This window comes from Mesocricetus auratus, unplaced genomic scaffold (genome assembly GCF_017639785.1).
Source record: "Mesocricetus auratus isolate SY011 unplaced genomic scaffold, BCM_Maur_2.0 Super-Scaffold_100691, whole genome shotgun sequence".
Classification (NCBI taxonomy): domain Eukaryota; kingdom Metazoa; phylum Chordata; class Mammalia; order Rodentia; family Cricetidae; genus Mesocricetus; species Mesocricetus auratus.
In genome coordinates, this window is record NW_024429267.1 from 33,938,292 (window position 1) to 33,953,165 (window position 14,874).

At 45.5% G+C, this 14,874-nt stretch overlaps 1 long non-coding RNA gene across 1 annotated transcript in view; it reads right to left on the reverse strand.

Annotated features, from left to right (window-relative positions):
- Positions 1-3,399, reverse strand: part of LOC106021999 — a 29,609-nt gene extending 26,210 nt beyond the window's left edge. Inside the window, exon 1 of the long non-coding RNA XR_001197101.2 lies at positions 3,354-3,399. This is a non-coding gene — a long non-coding RNA (uncharacterized LOC106021999). The remainder of the gene's footprint in view (positions 1-3,353) is intronic.
- Between the last annotated feature and the right edge of the window lie 11,475 nt (positions 3,400-14,874).

Consider the following 14,874-nt stretch of genomic DNA (forward strand, 5'->3'; position numbering starts at 1 on the left):
CACACCTGCTCCAGGTGTCTTTTCCCCTCCCATTCACTCTCTCTCAGTCAATCTCTCCCCTTTTCTTCCCACAGGCTAACGTATGCCCTACCACGCCAGGGTCGTAGGACATGATTAAGGAATAGAAATAAAACAATGCCAAATCTAGGGAGCAGGGAATCAGTGAGACCTCTTTGGGGGTGGTGCTGTGTTGGCAGGGAGTAGGGCCGCCTGTGCCAGGCAGGTACTGTTTGGGAAGTGAGGCCTTCCAAAGCTAGGCCAGTAGGGGACAGATGCTGAGGCACGGCCCAGTCCCTTTCTTATCTCTGTGGTCCCGACTATCTTCTCTCCCCCAGAAGGGGGAACCAGCCACCTATCCCTACTATCACCATGGGGATACAGTCATCACCATTGGGAGGGTTTCAACTCCCAGATACCAAAGAAAAACATTTTTTTGTACCCTATATCCAGGTTTTTAAGGGTTTAAACAAGAGCTAAAATACCATCAAGTAATGTGAAACTGCAGAGCCAACCTTGCACCCTTGTATACATTATTTAACAGGTAAGTTAATGTTTTGACTGTTTTTTTTAAATCATTGTTAATGTTTGAAATACAATGCTCACATTTTCTGTTTCAGCTTTCTAGGTTTTTATTTTGTCAGCAAAATAATTTGTTTTGGAGATAGGATCTCACTACTAGCTCAGGCTATCCTAGAACTCACCATAGAACCCAGGCTGTCCTTGAACTTACAAACACACAGCCCCAGCCACCCAAGTGCTTGGATTTAGGTATGTGCCACCATGCCTGGCTTGAAAAAAAGAATTTTTTTACTTCAAGAATTTAGTTTAAAAAGCAAACAAATGTAAGAGAGAGAGGAACCAGCAAGCATGAGAAGATACAGTTTTAGGGATGAGTTTTAGAGTTTCTGTTGCTGTGATAAACACCATGATCAAAAGCGACTTGGGGGGCAAAGACTTTATCTGACGTACACTTCCACAATGAAAAGCATCAGGGCAGGAACTCAAGGCGAGAGGCTGAGGCAGGAGCTGAAGGAGGGCCACGGAAGAGCAGCACTGCCCCACGCCTGCAGCTTGCTTGGTTTGCTTTCTAATACACCCAGGGCCACCTTCCCAGGGTGACACCGACAGTGGGCTGGGCCCTCCTACAACAATCATTCATCAAGATGCCCACAGGCCTGCCTGCCTGCCTGCCTGCCTGCCTGCCTGCCTGCCTGCCTGCCTGCAGGTCAACTCTACGGAGGCATTTTCTCAATTAAGATTCCCTCTTCCCAGATATGCCTCACTTTGCATCGAGTAGACAAAAACAGCCAGAATAGTGTGGGGCTATATTTTTGGTTAAAAGATTAAAAAGAAAGGAAAACAGTTTTGGATAAAAATGGATTTTGGATGATTAAATACCGTTTTGTCTAACATGAAAACAGAGATAAAAGCAACACCAAACTAAAGCATGCTACACAAACAAGTGTGGTTGTGTGATAAAACTTAAAATGACTCATAATTGAAGGTTATTAAAATTTTCTAAATTCAAATTTTAGCGCATGATACAGAGCTAAAGCCCAATTCTCCATGTAAAACTACTAGGTTTTAAGATACTGGCTGCTCTCAGGAATGGTGACAGAAGCTGGCTTGAAGAATGGTCTGGGCAGCTCTCTCTGGAGAAGCTGGGGGTCTCTCGGTGATGTGCCCACCAGACCATCCTTCTCCTTGGCTCCTCCCTCCTAACACCTGTGCCAAAACCCACACTAAGACGGTTTCTTAATCAACTGCAGCCTCCCTTCACACTGATTCATCCTGACAGGTTTTCACATCCTGCAGCGTAAGTCAAGAATCCCAGGTTTATCCCTGCAGCATTAGTCAAGATTGTAACTCAAGAATCCCGGCTTTACCTTAGTGTAGGGTCTCTGCAAAACTGCACAGGACTGGGCACTATAGGGGTCTCTGCAAAACTGCACAGGACTGGGCACTGTAGGGGTCTCTGCAAAACTGCACAGGACTGGGCACTGGGGTTTTCAACTACAGCTGGCCATGTTGAGCCCCGCCTCTCACTTCCCCTGGCCATCTTCTGTGGTGGCAAGGGTAGAGAGACTGTGAAGCTCTGCTGGCGAGTTTATTATTACTTATTTATTATTTGTTATGTTATTGTTGTCACTTAGCTGCTCAGCCCTACTCTTAGTTCCCATATTACGTTCAGTTCTCCCCCACCCCCACCCCCGCTTTTTTTTTTTTTTTTTTGTCTTCTGGCCAGAGAAACACTCTGTGTTTAATGAGCATCACTCACACTCTTACAGGGACAAACAGCCTTGGAGGCCACTGAGGATGGAGCCCACCTCCTGTTTCCTTCAGTAATAGTATTTAAATTACTATATAAAAAAATGCTGGGCAGTGATGTCGAACGCCTTTAATCCCAGCACTCCGGAGGCAGAGGCAGACAGATCTTTGTGAGTTCGAGACCAGACTGATCTTCAAGAGCTAGTTCCAGGACAGGCTCCAAGGCTACACAGAGAAACCCTGTCTTAAAAAAAAAAAAAAGAAAAACCAAACAAACAAATAAAAAGAGTGGAGGTGCCTGAGCTTTGGTGAGACCCTGTGAGGGCTAACATTATGTTTCAAGTTTAAATGACTGTGCTTAAGAGATCTGTAAAACAAAAATACGGCTAACCTGTAAGCCCCATTTGCCCAAGGAGAGATAACTTCTGGAATGCTGGGGGCTGTTGTTCATGTAAGATGACAAACCATGTGTTTTCACTTCTGTACCAAGCTTGGCTGCCCGAGTGTTCATTCACCTAGCCAAGAGTCTACCCTGTGGAAAAGTTGGTTCCCCTGAAGACATGCTAGGAAGAGGGAGGACTAATTACCCCCCAATGAGATGATGTACTGATCCTTCCCAGAACCCCTCCTTTGCTTACAATGCTTCTGTCAGGCAACATGGCCGAGTCTGTCCTAACTCTGAAAAACATAACTTTTTATCTTTCTTTCTAGCACTGACCTTTCTAGCTTTTCCTGATACACTGCAGCTCCCCACTCACTCTCTGAAGCACCCCTTCCCAGGCTCCCCACTCACCCTCTGAAGCACCCCTTCCCAACTTCCTACTACACCTTGCTTGCCAACTTTCATTGTAAAAGGTATGACTTGTCCTGGAACTCTCTGTAGACCAGGCTGGCCTCAAACTCACAGACATCCGCCTGCCTCTGCCTCCCTGGTGCTGGGATTAAAGGCATGTGCCACCAACGCTCGGCAAGAAAACACTGTAAATGCAGTTCTTAATTGGTCTGATTAATAAAAACCCAGAGTCAGATATAAAGGAAAATGCTGAGAAATCAGAGAGAAGGAGCAAGCCAGAGCCACATCTTACCTTCTTAGTGTCTCCACACAAGAGAGTGAGTTCCTGTTTCTTCCAGCTTATATCCTGTTTCTGCCCAGCTAGCTCACTTCCTGACTGTCTGTACAGACCTCCAGACCTCTATGGTTAGCTAGTGGCAAGCTCCATTCTCTGACCTTCAGACAGGCTTTGTTTGGAGAAGCAAGATATCACCACACTCCCCCTCCTCTTCCCCTACCCCTCTCTTCTTCCTCTCCTCCTTTCCTCCTCCACCCCATCTCTTCCTTCCCTCCTCCTCTTTTCCCCCCTCCTTCTCCTTATTCCAGGCAGCTGCTGAGATTTACAGCTCGCCTGCTCTCTTGTTTTTCTCTGACTCTAATAACGTTGTCCTTGAGTTTCCTTCCCAGTCCATTTATGAACACTTTTATTAACAAGACTAACAACCCACAAGTGGGCACAGCAGCCCACTGGGGAGACCAGCAACCCGAGACAAAGCACAGTGGCAGGATCCTTGAAAATCCTTTGAGGGTGTCCTGTCCTCCAATTATCAACTGTGGTCACCAGCTACCCTCTCCCCACATCAGCTTGGACTGTTGAGCGTGGACTAAACGGCAGATAAAGTAGCTCGGCCTGCAGGCTGAGCTCATCGATGGTGGCATCAGTGGCTGATCAGGGCCACCCACTTGTTCCCCATCAGGCTGGCTAAGACACAGGTGCAGGACCAACAAAATGACTTATCAAGACCATCTGTTTCAAGGACTATGAACCTGACTCTGGTCACCCTCAAGAAGGCCATCCAGCAGACAGTTAATGACCTTTTCCAACACCAGCTATCTGAGGGTAGGCATAAGGGTAGGATGGTGACTGCAGGACCATCCCCTGCTAGGTGATTGTGACCTTGTTACCACCCCCATTAATATACTGAAGATACAGGTTACGCTGCTGCCCAGGGGAAGACTCTGGCTGCCTGAGACCAGCTCTCAGCCTGGCTGGCTGCCTAGTTCTCAATGATCCAGAGAGAGGGTTCAGCAGTTAAACACTTGTGCTGTCCTTCTAGAGCGCCCAGCTCAGTTCCTAGCACCCATGTTGGACGGTACACAGCTGCCCATAACTCCAACTCCAAGGTATCTGGCGCCCTCTCCTGGCTGCTGGAGAATACAGTGTTGTTTTGTTTTGTTTTGTTTCTTGAGAGACAGGGTTTCTCTGTAACTGCCCTGGATGTCCTGGGACTCACTCTTAGACCAGGCTGACCTTGAACTCCAGAGACCCACATGTTTCTGCCTCCCAAGTGCTGGGATTAAAGGTGAGTACTGCAGCCGCCACCACCATCACCTGACCAAACCTTTTCCCTTCCTTCCTCCCTTCCTTCCTTCCGTCCTTCCTTCCTTCCTTCCTTCCCTTCCTTCCCTTTCTTTCTTTCTTTTTTAAAGCAATCTGGGGAAGGCACATTGGCTTGCAGGTTGCTGTCTCAGGTTACTGCCTATCACTAGGGAGGCCCAGGCAGGAGCTCAAGCAGAGGCCATACAGGAACTCTACTTACTGGTTCACTCAGGACCTTTCTCCTGCAGCCCAGGTCCACCTGCCTAGAGACAGCAGTCCCCACAGTGAGCTGGGCCCTCCTCCATCAATTAGCAATCAAGAAAATGCCGCACAGACCTGGCCACAAGCAATTCCTCAGTTGGCATTTCCTCTTCCTAAGTGTGACAAGTGAAAATGACAATTCTGCTCCGTCACATCCTAACTGCTTTGAAATCTAGGTAAGCTTGCTGTTAGGTCTCAAACAAACCCTGCCCTAATGGCTGAGGGGCCTATTAACATATCAAATCCGGGGCGGGCAGCTCTCCCAGAATCACCCTGTTCCTCCCAGCATTTCTCACCCGGCCCCAGCCTAAACCTCTCCCTCCCTTGAACCTCAGCCATTTTGGCTCTCTTGGCTCCTGCTTCCCCTCTTGACCTCTTGGTTCCCTGGTGCTCTCTCTGCTCCCTCTCTCTCTTCTTCTCTCTCCCTTCCCACTCCCTTCCTCTCATGGCCTCTGGCTATACTTTCCCTCAGATCTACAATAAAAACTTTGTTCTCTGCCATACCAGGAACGGTCATGTCTTCTACTATTTTTGAGAAAATAGCTATGCTTTTAAGTATTAAGATGATAATAACTAATTACTCATGTCCCTAGGATAACTCTTAACACAAAGAGATAAGAACCATCTCTATCCTTGTGCTCTTTTCTTTCAAGGCCAGGTTTTCAAGCCAGGCTTGGTATTACGTTAATCCCAGCAGTCAGGAATAAGACCACTACCACAACTTAAAGCCAAATTTGAAGCAAGCTTTAATTAAACACTGGATAAGTGGGTGGAGTCTGGCCAGGTCCATTTCTGGGTTACCAGAAAATGGTCCCGAGTCATGGTTTGCAGCAACCTAAGTACTTCCTATCAGGTCCAGTCCAGGGGCAAGCATACATGCTGGCATATTTCCTGTCTGTGAACCTCCTGCCCACAAGTGATCATGCACATTCAGGGCAGACGGGTCAAACAGACCTTTAGGGGAGTGAAAACATGTGACTTGTTATCTCCCAACAGCCTCCAGCACTTCAGGCACTATCTGTCCTTGGGCAAGGGGCTTGCAGATCAGAGACATTTTTTTGTTTCATGGATCTCTTAGGCACATCTTAAAATTTAAGATGTAACTTTGCCTCTCTCAGTACAGGCTTTTAATCCCAGAACTTTGGAGGCTTTTTAATCCCAGCACTTTGGAGGCAGAAGCTTGCTGATCTCCGAGTTCAAGGCCAGCCTGCCTGGACTACATAGCAATTTCCAGACCAGGCAGGGCTACTTAGTAGATCTTGCCTAAAATACAGCAACCAAGAAACAACAACAAAACAGAACAAGCAAACAAACAAAAAAAAACTGTTTTTTTTCAAGGTTCTTATCTTGTCCAATTAAAACTAACGGAGAAAAAACTATTGGGGCTGGAGAGGCGGCTAAGTGGTTAAGAGACGGCTAAGTGGTTAAGAGGCCCAACACCCACATGGTTGCTCACATCGGTCTGTAACTTCAGTCCCAGGGTTTCTGATGCCCTCTACTGGCCTTTGCAGGTAACAGGCACACATGTGATACACAGACCTACACACCCATACACATAAACATAAATAACAAAATTTAAAACAGAAACAAGCTGTTGGTGCCTGCTCAGCCTTATCACCTTGTCAATATACAGGTTAGGCTCTGTCCTTATCAAAGGTTTTATACTTTATGTTAAAAAATAAGTAAATAAACTCTATCTTTATATATGACCGTGTATATACACATTATGTATATGTACTTGTGCTTTTATGCTAAATCTTTAGGTTTTATGGTTACTCTTTAGAGTTGTAGGCTACTGTGGTGGTGTAGCCTTGGAGCCCCTCTCCATTTCCCTGGTGACAGCTCTGCCTCTCCTCAGAGTTTAAAACGCCACATGAAAGGTGGAGGCACCTGTGTTTTCTTGAGGCCCACTAAGGTGAAGCTAGTTTCTCCAGGACTAAAGAATACAATACAGGTCCCACTCCTACTTCAGAACAAAAACATTATGTCCTGCTGTCTCCACCTTTTAAGAGTTAATTCAGACCACACACGGTGATGCATACCTTTAATCCTGGCAGGGATAGACAGATCTCTGTGAGTTCAAGGTCAGCCTGATCTACATGCTTGAGTGCCAGGACAATCAGGGCTCCATGGTGAGACTCAGCCTTTAGAAAAAGAAAAGAAGTTAATTTAGCCGGGCCTGTCAGTCTCCCAGCGGAGATTCCATCCTCCAGGAAATGAGTCACCTGAAGACTTTTACAGAGAATGGAGGATTAGCTATTCTCTTAATGAGATAATCCACTCTTCTTTCCCAGAAGCCCTCTCCCTGGAGGAAGCCACTTGCACAGCTTCCAGCAGGCAGCACTGCAGAGCCTTGGCTGTGTTACCTGCCTGCCTTCCTTCCTTCCGTCCTTCCTTTCTTCCTTCCTTCCCTCCTTCCATCCGTCCTCCCTTCCATCCTTCCTTGAACACTGAAACCTAGCCTTCTCATGCTTCCAATGATGCTCTGGGCCTCCACACTTGGTCTCTGAAGCTCCACCCCACCCTGCCCCACCCACATGCACACTTTCTGCCACTTCACTCCTTACCAACGCCTTTACAAAAGACACAGCTTTAAGGTCACCTAGCCAAGTCTCTAAAAAGATCCGTTGTCTTATCCAGGACACTATTGCAACTACTGATTTCCTTTTGCTTTTATAGATTCTGCTGAGCATTTGTGAGGCCCCGGGTTCAATCCCCATCACTGCACAAGTAAAACTACTTTAACGAGGTTCTCCATAATAGTCATCCAAAAAATTGCAAAACATGCACTGGAGGAAGCTGTCAGATCGCCAAATCCTGTCATTTCCTCTGTCTTTAAAATGTAGTAGTATGTAAGCAGTACACACCACAAGAACCTCCAAGAAATAGAATCAGTCAATGAAAAAGCAAGATGCTGGCATAGTAGAGAAAAGAGAAGTGGTAAGTATTGGATCCTGATAATCGGATTCCTCCACTGAAGCAATAAGTGAAATCAAACTGAATTAATAAATCTAGATTTCATAAACAGAGCAAAGCAGAGCAGAGCACTTCTCGGTGACTCTCAGGGAGGCAGGAAGGAGAGCACATGGCAGATCTATGGGCTGGGACTTAAGTACCCTGTGGGTGTGGTCTTAAGCATCTCAGAAGGAGGAGCCACTGATGGCAGGCTTTCTCAGGGGCGGGGTTTGGAATGGGAGGAGTGGGGCTGGGTGGAGCTTCCCAACAAGAGGCACGAGGCTGAGAAGAATGTTTACTTCTGTTGGCATTTATTTGACACTTACTATTTAATAAATTCTGAATGTTGAACTCGGGCATAATTCTGAGCTTCAATTTTTATATGAAAAATTACATTTGTCAGTGATTGCTTCCCCCCTAGGAACATTCTTTTTGGCAACGAAAAATTAAGTGGCTTTGATTCTTCAAACTTGAGTAAAGGACTTTTTTGTGTGTATTTGGTTTTGTATTTCTTAGTAGAGAGTCTTAAGAATGGCCCCGCGTCACCGCCTGCATTGAGAACTCTGCCCTCATTCCTTGGTGATGATCTGAGAGTTGGATAGTGTCCTCTGCTTTTACAAACACGTTGTGTAGGCTTTTCCACTCATCCACTGACATTACTCATTATTTCTTGACAATGATTATTTAACAACTCACTTGTTTTCTTCTCTGAGACACCATTTCCAATTAGATACTCCTTACAATAAAAAACTAAATTTTCTGCTAAAGGACTGTGTGAGATCCTTCACATGAGAAAATTGTATCTTTATGGCACCATAAAGAATTGAGTTCCAGAACTATTCTGCACAAATGTTTTAAAAACTCAGCAATAGTCCCTGCCTTGGCCAGCTTTCCAGCAATGTCACTGTGCCCCGGTCAGTTGCAGTGTGGGCTTCACATCTTAAGGATGAGTGGTCCTTCCTTGTTGAGTGTGAAAGAGTTCTCCTTTGCTCCATCTCTTCTTCTCTCTAACTACCTGTCTTCCACTGAAAATTATTCTGTGAGATTCTTTTGAAAATACAAGTGAAATTAAAATAGTCATATTTTGAGTTTTTTTGGGGAGGGGGTTGTTTTGTTTTTTTTCTTGCTCTCACAGAATTCTGGGTCAGGCATGGAGAATTCATTACCATGAAGATAATTTTATATCCCTTTATAACTAATTTATGATTTATCCCTTTTTACTTGATGAAAAATTCAGAAGTTGGTTCAGATCATTTTCTCAAATAGATTTTTGGGAAGAACCTAGCCATTGTGGATGCTGTCAGAGCATTGCAGCTGTGGCTTTACCCATAGTTCTAAGCTTTGGGGTAATGGGTGGAACATACGATGGTCTCAGTGGGTGAGACCAGCAAGATGAGAAGATGGGGGTGCCCTGGAATGAAAGCATCCTCATTGCTTTCAGCTGCCATCAGTTCTGGTAACAGGTAGACTGGATTTAAATGCCCAACAGGTACCTACAAGCTCTGTGACTTTGGGGAAATCCTGAACCAATGTGAACCTGTTTTTCACTTATGCAATGAACCCATTAGGGTCCAGTCAGGAGACAAAATTCAGACTGGTTCTCTTAGCAGTGAGAATTAAGTACTTAAAGCATTACTAACTATGTTTGGTAGTGCTACAGAATAATCCTTCTGCACTCTGTGGATATGTATTACTCTCATTGGTTGATAATAAAGCTGATTTGGCCTATAACAAGGAAGAATAAGGCTAAGTGAGGAAGCCAAACTGAAACTACAGAGAAGAAGGGTGGAGTGAGGGGTGAGCCAACCATCAGAGGAACAAGGTGTGACAGAGGATAGGTAAAGCCATGAGCCATGTGGCAAAACGTAGATTAATAGAAATGGGTTAATTTAAGTTGTAAGAGCTAGTTAATAATAAGCCTGAGCTATAGATGAACCATCTTTTTTAATTAATGTAAACTTTTGTGTGATTATTTGGGACCAGGCAGTTGGGACAGAAAGGCTCCACCTCTGTTTACATGGTAGTTTGAATGACAAAGGCTGATAAGCCCATTGGGAGTGGCACCATTAGGAGGTGTGACCTTGTTGGAGTAGGAAGTGTGTCACTGGAGGCAGGCTTTGAGGTCTCAGATACTCAAGCCAGGTCCAGTGTCTCCCTTTCTTCCCGCTTCCTGCTGATGCAGATGTAGAACTCTCAGCTACTCTCCAGCACCATGTCTGCCTGAGTGCTGCCATGCTTCTCTCCATGATGACAATGGATTAAACCTTTGAACTGCAAGCCAACTCCAAGTGAAGGAAGTGAAGGTTTTCCTTGCCATGGTGATGGTGTCTCTTCACAGCAGTGGGAACCCTAAAACTCTAGATATGAGGCAATTGAGGTAACTGAACCCATTAAAGACTTCACTAGAGAATAGTAGCAGTAGAGCCTGCAGGAAGCAATTGCTGCCCCCAGAAGTGGGGTGGTGGGGTAGGGAATTGGAAGAGTAACCCAGGGCCCCTGAGGATTGTGTGACAGTTCCCCGGTACCGGGGAGGTGCCATGAAGGTGGTGCTGTAAGTGAGAGGGAATCTCCCAACTAGATTCAGAAGCTGCTCCAGCAAGGGATGGAGGGAACGTGGTTTAGGTGACACTCATGGGAACAGGTTGATTGAGCCCACAAGGGAAGAGCAAGACCCTCTTCCTTCCTCCAGCCTCTTAGTCTTCTGTTCTCCCCATCAACAAAGCCCCACCCCGGGGTAGGGGCAGAGGGATGGGACAAAGCTGATCAAACAGAAATGTGCCCTGCAGAGTCCCAGCCCACCAGAGCACCGCATAGTGGTATAGTAGTTTTGAAGAGATCATCAAAAGCCTTGTCACTGTCATGGGTGTCATTAATGCAGTATTCCGTGCTAATTGTTCTATATACACTCACTATTTAATTAATCATTTTATCAGCTTAACAAAGAATCCCTATTTTTACAGATGAATAAGCAAAGATGGCAGGTGTGTGACTTCCTAACTCTTCTGCTGTAAGCATCACATCCTGTAGCATACACATCCCAGCTCCCTGCCACAACATAGTCAATATTTGCAGATCTTGGTGAGTAGTGCAAGAAGGCAAAAGAAATGGAGATTTGGGAGAGCTTACAGAGGAGCTGAGGGGCTTCAACAACAGGCAAGAAGAAAAAGAAAGAAAGAAGGAGAGATTGCAGGAAGGAGAGACTGATCTAACAGCTAAGAAGCTATCCATCATCACATAAGGCTATGGTGCTGCTTCTGAAAGCCTCCCATAGGGAATCAATATCACTTTTCATGTCTTACATTACTGTGAGAGCTAAGTTATGTTTTAATTACTGTGTCTGAGAGATCTATAAAGCAAAACTGCTTCTAACCTGTAAGCTCACTTGCCTGAGGACAGAAGCTTCCTAAAATGCCAGAAGCTGTTGTTTATACAAGCCTTGGGTTTTCAATCTCTAGTCAAGTTTGATTGACCTAACTGCACTGGCTGTGTTTGATCACTTGTAGGCAGGATGTGCACCGGCAGGAAGTATGTAAGGATATATGTTTGTCCCTGATTAGACCTGGTGGGAAATATGTAGCCTTATGGGTTTGCCTTTATAAGCCTTTGCAAAATGTCACTCATCACCAAATGGGAGTCTTGGAATGGTCCTGCTCAGAGTCCATCATCTTGGACGGTGTCTAAATAAAGCTTGCTTCAACTTTGGCTCTTAACAGGTATATTACCACTGTGACCCAGACAGGAGTAGGTACTGGGTACTGGGACAAGTGATTCATCCTGCAGACACGAGGAGAGCCTGGACCCACAGCCTCAGTAAGGTAGAGGTGGCTACTCCCTGAGCATTCAGCTTCCCACAAAGCTTACACCGTTTTTTTAAAAGCACAATTTGGAGCAAGCAGCCAGCTGCCGAGTTGCCTCAAACAGTCTCAGAGGAAGATCCAGACTGTGGAGATCATGCTGGAAGTGAGAGCCATCCGAATGGGTCCAGAGCACATTCCCACTGCCTGGAGTCCAGTTCCCTGGACTAAGTGGAGTGTACACACAGTGTCTATGAGGAGTCTCACAGTGAAGACACCTGTCAGGGCAAAAGGGCAGCTGGAGGGGAGGCAGAACCCCTGTCCTGCAGTGTCCAGCTGAGTGACCCTCAGATGCAATTCAGTCTTCCCAAACAGGGATGGATCTTTTCATTCTTGCACAGACCAGTCTTGGCTGCAGTCCTTCTAGCAGAGACTACTACTGCAGAGAAGCCAGCTGAAAGCCTTAGCAATCAGGACACCCAGAGACTGGAGTGTGGTGCCATGGTCCTGAACAGAGAGACCACACAACATCCACAGCTCCATCAATTCAAAACATTGTTGAATCACACACACACACACACACACACACACACACACACACACATTTGAGATAGGGTCTCATGTGTCTCTGGATGTTCTCAATCTCACTATGTAGCAAAGTCTGCTCGTGGCCCTAGATAATTTTTTTTCTACCTCTCATGAGCTAGAGCTACAGGTATGCATCCTGTCACTCTGTCTACCTAAAGAAAACTGTGTATTGAATAACTGCTAAAAGCAGGCACTAGGAATGCATTACTGTTGGAGAGTGTATCAGTGATTGAGGCACATGAAAGTCTGGAAGTGTACAGCTATGTTTACTAAACATTTCTTTGCTATGTTTGGCCTCATCTGTTAATTATGGGTAGTAATGGTTCTTGACCCACAACAGAGGAGACAATGCATGCTAAGTCTGTAACACTTGGCTTAGCACATGGCAATAGCTCAGTATTAGATACTGTGATGAAAATATCAACTCTGCACTGTCTGATGACGACCTGGAGGGCCAAGAGACCAGTCAAGTCCACTGCTGTCATGGTTCCCAGGCATGTACAGTTGCTTGGGAATCCAAGGGCCACTCTGAATAGTAAACTCTGCCTATTCTCAAGACTCATATAAAACTGTGTAGTATTTGCATATATCCTGGGCATCTTAAAACATCTCTAGGTTGCTTAATGTGAGTATTAAGTACATTGAGACCCAATGTAAGTGCTATGAAGACAGTTTTTACACTGTATATTGTTAAGGGAATAATGATGCAGGCATGCAATGCTAATGTTTTTCTTAAAATATTTTCAATTTTTCTTGGTTGAACCTGCAAAATGCAGAGTAATCTCCCAGAGTAGAAATGTTATGGTTCCCACCCCCGTAAATTGATGACTAGTCTGTCACCTCAGGGAATTAGAACAAGAGGGCTATGAGAAGAATATGTGACAACTCACAGGGCTGTCTGACTGAAATCTTCAGGGTTATAAGCATGACCCATCTCACCACACCCTGCCTAACTAGGCCAGCAGCTCTGGATGAGTCACTGTGGGTTATGCACCAGGCAATCAACTCAAGCTCAAGTTCATCTCTCCATCTAGGTACCCCTCAACCAGCCATCCAGATATTGCCCCTGTCTCTCTACACCTTGATTTTACCACCATAAACAATGGTTTCTAATAGCCCCTCCTGTTGCTTGTGCTCACAACTCATGGGTTCCATTCATCAATGGGTTCCAGAAGTTCAAGTGCAAGCCTTTGGGAGAAGTGGGGAGAGACACATAGGGAGTTGGTCCTTCCTGCCACTTGTGATGTCTCTTCAGCCTCTGGCATTGGAAACCAAGCAACAGCACTGGTCTTGACAGACACAGAAACACCACAGGCCGCCATGACTAAGGATGGAGAGGGCCTCTTAGATGCTAGATGAACTGTTCAAACAGTCCACATGTGACTCCTTACTAAGAGACCCTAAGGACCTACACAATTGTGAGGAGCTGAGAGGATAAAGTCCCTACATTGTAGGAGGGAATACAGCTGGAGAAATTCTGGCTTTTGTTTTTCTGGTCCCAATTGTCCCTCCCATCTGTCTCTTCCACAACCGCCACCCTTGTATGACCTGAGTTATTAAAAGTTTCATTTAGATAAGTGACACCTGTTGTTTGTCACTTAGCCTCCATACTTCCTTCTGATAACCACAGCAAGATTCCCCTCAGGGCTGTTACCAGCTCTACTCTCTCCATCTATAAAATTATGGTGGAGTTAATTCAACCCTTGGCTGTTGTATGGCAGTGTGACTGAAGCCCAGACAACTAGAAAGAATGCTACTTTTTATTATTATCTAAAATCTTCTTATTCTTGAGAACTTCACATATGCATGCAATAAAATACAATCACAACTCTCCCCTTATCCCCCTTCTAACTCTACTCTTATCCTCTCCAGCACCTACTCCAACTAAGTCCACTTAGTGCTGGTCCATATGTGCTTGGGTGTTGGGATAGAGATGATTGTCTCTCCCCAATCAGCTATCAGCTGCCAGCAGGTCTTCGGTAAGGGGGCAGGGTGGCTGGAGACCGCCTACCCTATAGGTGCTGGAATTTTGGCTGGCCTGAAATTATGTAGGTCACCCCATCTTCTGTGAGCTCCTTAGAATACTCATGTCATATCCAGAAGATAGCACCTCACAGCTCTCTTCCCCATCTTCCAGCTCTTACATTCCTCCCACCTTTTCTTCCACTGTGTTCCCTGATCCTTGGCGATGGTAGCATGGGGCTTGGGGGTTGAGATAGATGTCCCATTTAAGGCTGAATAGTCAGCCTCTTATTCTTGGCACTTTGACAACTTACACATCTCTCCAGTGACTGCTGCCACTGAAGACTGGTCACACTAACTGGTGTAAGGATAGAACAACACGCAAACAGAACCAGTAAAAATGGATGTGATTTGTAAATAAGTTCTAGGGAAGGGATAATTACTGTTTCATGGCAAAGTGTAGATAAGAAATATGGGTTAATTTAAAATGTAAGAGTTAGCTAGTAATAAGCCTGAGCTATTGGCTGAGCATTTATAATTAATCTTACGCCTCTGTGTGCTGACTTGGGAGCAGCTTGGGGGACAGAAACTTCCACCTACAATACACCTCACTAGAATTTCAGTGGGAGTAGGAGTGCCTGTAGGTTTCATTGCCCACCACATACCAGATCGTC